Below are 4,128 nucleotides of genomic sequence, written 5' to 3' on the forward strand. Positions count from 1 at the left end.
TCGCCTCTTGAGTTCGTCTTTCAGCTCTGTAACCTTCCACTGCTCCAGAGGGCGATTCCTAAAACCCCTTCAAGGCAAACAATCCAGGTAACAATCCGAGTTCGAATCTGAACAAGTGCTCAACAGAATATTCACCTCGGATAAGCAAAGCAATAACGTCCAAACCCTCAAATAAGGCCTCAGAATGGACTCACTGCCACAATTAATGTGCTAAGGTCAATTCACTGGCTCAGAGAAGGCTTTAGAATGAACTGGCTTAAATATTGGCTGCTGCCATTGTTAATTCCTTCGAGGTAATTTAATGTCTTAGAGATAGACTACTGCCTCAGTTAAGGCCTCAGAGATGGTCCGCTGCCTCCACTTTGATGAGTTTAGCCCGACGTCCTCAGTAAACAAGCCTCATGAGCCTCAGGAAGGGCCTATACACATAGTCACCATTATTTACACAGCAATCGACACGTTCTATGTGACGGACGAGCAGATTGCCAATTCCCCCTTGCAGAAAGATGGAATCGACGAACAGACGGAGATGACTCTCCGTTTATTCGGTTGTGAATTGATTCAAGAAAGCGGAATTCTACTTAGATCGCCACAAGCAGTTATGGCAACAGGCCAGGTTATTTTTCATCGATTCTATTTCAAAAAATCATTTGCATGCTTTAACGTCAAGCGGGTTGCGGCAAGTTGTGTTTGGCTTGCGGCGAAGCTTGAAGAAAGCCCTCGGAGGATTCCGCAGGTTTTGAATGTGTTTCATCGAATGGAATGCAGGCGAGAGAATTTGCCTCTTGAACCTTTAGAACCTCATTCCAAAAAATATGCAGAGATAAAGATGGACTTGAACCGAACAGAACGCCACCTTTTGAAAGAGATGGGATTCAAGAAAAATATCAAATAGCGCAGGCGTTCAAACCAGGCAGTGCGCAGTCTCAGGACAGAGGCGCTCAGGACAGAGGGAGTCAAGTTTAATGGCTTATTCAAGCACATTCAGTATTGCAGGCGAGCTACAAGAATCCGTTCATGTGGGCAGAGAAATCAACGCACAGGTATAACAGCCTCAGCGTTAGGTAGTGCCACCTTAACCAGAGAGGGCGAGGAAGAAATTATGGCATGGTCTGACTGCTCAGAGAGCGACAGAGGCAGAGGTAGAGTAGCGCTCTGGACAGAGGCGTTAATTATGGACAGAGCCCAATTTGCAGAGAATATGAAACGGTTTTTAAGTCTGAGCATATTTAACTGAACAGGGCGCAGGAATTATAAATAGAATATGTCAGGGCAGCGCAGGTGTGGCAGACAGACATCTCAGAACCGCTTGGACAGCCCTGGCAGTGTCAGGAGCAGCTAAAATTTAGCTGAAGTAATATTCATGAGAAAATATTCCTGAGATGCAGAATTGATGGCAGAAATGACTACACAAAAAGGCCATAAGACAAATGGCTCACATTAATTATGCAGGGCAGGAATACGCCTGCTCTGATACCATGTTAAACACACATGGACAGCGAAAGAGAATATGAAAGATAAATCATGTGAGTACATTTTTTTATTAACAAGAGATTTACATTTATAGTACATTATGTGACTCTTGGGTTTCAGATCCCAAGGTCTCTTGGACTGCTTTGGTCTATTCGGCTTCCACACTAACCCATTTAGGATTAGGTGTCCAACAATAATAATCAATAAATAATACACAAACCATGTGCACCATGTTTTATCCTTACTAATTTATTGTGCCCATTAAATGTATGGAATCATTAAAAGAAATTCAAATTTTATATTTAAAAATTATTTCAATTTATACTTAACTTCACTATAAATTATATGTATGCCATGAATAGGTTGATTTTATTTATAGAATCAATCATAGGAATTTGGTATCTTTGTTGTGATATTGTAACGAATTGAGAGAAGTTATGCTTATCTACCCGCACATGTTAGAAGGGTCCCTAAGGAATTTCCTTTATGGTAAATTATATGGCTTGATGAAATTTTTGTTTGAGTGGATATTAGAGCCAAGGTAGCTTACATGCATTTGGTTTTTATTCTCTTCATAGGTGTGAATGAAAAAAACTCAAAACTAAATTAGAAAAGAAACCTCAAAATAACTTTAGATGTAGTTTATGGTTATTAAAAAACTAATGTTTTAATTTTAATTTTAAATATTAATCATATATTAATTTTAAAAACCATAGGAATAAAATAATAGTAAATAATATAAATTATGATTATTATTTGTTGAAATTTTATGAAGAAAGATTAAGGGTAGAAGATATAAAACTATTTTAAAAAAGTCAAATCTGACGAAGCTTAGTGACAATTTTAATAACCTCATTTTATATAAAAATATATCATTTTTTTAATTAACATTAAATTTGACATGAATCTAAAGTCAACTTAGTTAGATAAAAAAATATAAATATATAAAAGTAAGCAAATCTCAATTAATTGACCTCGGATTTCTATGTGCAGTCCTAGAATATCTGCACATGGATTCCACTCCCAGTATCATTCACAAGGGCATCAAAACCACCAACATAGTTGGATTCCACTCCTAGTATCATTCACATGGACATCAAAACCACCAACATAGCTTTAGGAATCAATATGAATGGAAAATTGGCCATTTTCGGTCTTTCAAGGATGATGATTGATGAGGAGACTACTCATGTTACCACTGCAGTGAAACGAACATTGGGATACATGGATCCAAAGTACATCTTAACCTAAATATCTTATTCTCACTACATTATTCTTTAATGTTAATGAATTTAATTTATTACTTGTAATTTTTTTTTGTCGTGCTTTCAACTATTTGACAAGAGAACAACCAATCTCGACTTTTATTTCATTTCAACCATACTTGCATTAACTAAGCCTATGAGGGGAACACTTTGACAGGTATTCCAACGCTCAAATGTTGACAAAGACGAGTGGTGTATAGGTTTGGACTGGGTTTTGTTAGAGATGATATGCGGTAGAAAACCCATATATCTAAAGGTCGCTAAAGAGGATCTAAACATTATTAGAAGGGTAAGAAATATTCTCACGAATAATCCAACATATAATATAAATATTTTCAAGGCATTTTCTTCTACAAGTATAGAGTAACAATGATTATTTGCTTACTTACAGGTGACACTCTATCTACCAGAGATGGCTAAAAATGTCTCCATTATAATAGAAATTATAGACAAGAGGTTGGGTGAGATTTACAACATGAAATTTGTCGCTCGTGTCACAAAAGTAGCAATGAGATGTGTTCAGGCTAAGCTGTCTTCCATGCCTAGTGTGAATGACGTGGTGGAAGAGCTCAAGAAGGCGATGAAAATTGAGAAAAAGGCTTCCATTTTAGCGAAGAATAACATCGAACACAAGGGAATCTATGTTACTAGAAACGAGAAATGGGAAACGAAATGAGAAACGACAACGGTACGAGAAACGGGGTTTGGAGGTTTCGCACTCAAGAAACAAGGAGAGAGAAAATGAAAATAAAAGTGAAAAATACAAAGTTAGTTTCAATTTTCAATATAGTTTCAACTAAATTTCCAGCCCAAATTTTATTAAAAAACTAAATAATATGAATACCAAACTGATGCTTAACAAATTGACTATTAAATATATACATTCTTATGCTTCTTAGTCAATTAAGTGTATACATTCTTATGTATTTTGAGCCTTCGGCTAATTATTGTTTCCTTAAAAAAAAATCCAAATAATATATATATATATATATATATATATATATATATATATATAAACAATAAATAGAATTTGCAATTAAATGTGAACTTCTTGAGCCACATATAGAATAGTGTTTAAACTATGAATTTTAACAATATACATGTTAGAGGAAAACAAATCAACTAAAAAAAGGGACAATAGTACAAAAATGATAAACTTTCTGTTTACTTAGCATAGGCCTCTATGTTATTGAATGAATACATGCATGAAATCTACAATAAATAGTGAAAATATAGGGCTGAGAACGACCTGCAAAAGAACCAACTACAACCTGTAAAATATTTCCCATAAAATATATGCACCCATTAACTAAAACGACCGTAGGAAACAGCGTTTCCGTCTGGTCTCGTTTCTTACACCTTTTTTATGGGGAATGGTGGCAACTGTCCC

At 35.7% G+C, this 4,128-nt stretch overlaps 1 pseudogene; it reads left to right on the top strand.

The window, feature by feature from the left end:
* Window positions 1–343: 343 nt before the first annotated feature.
* LOC149210046 (cyclin-L1-1 pseudogene) lies at window positions 344–895 on the top strand (annotated as a pseudogene).
* Window positions 896–4,128: the final 3,233 nt, after the last annotated feature.

The sequence above is a fragment of the Pinus tabuliformis genome, chromosome 1_2 (assembly GCF_031772625.1).
Source record: "Pinus tabuliformis cultivar Carrire ecotype Pingquan chromosome 1_2, CPIR1, whole genome shotgun sequence".
NCBI classification, from domain to species: domain Eukaryota; kingdom Viridiplantae; phylum Streptophyta; class Pinopsida; order Pinales; family Pinaceae; genus Pinus; species Pinus tabuliformis.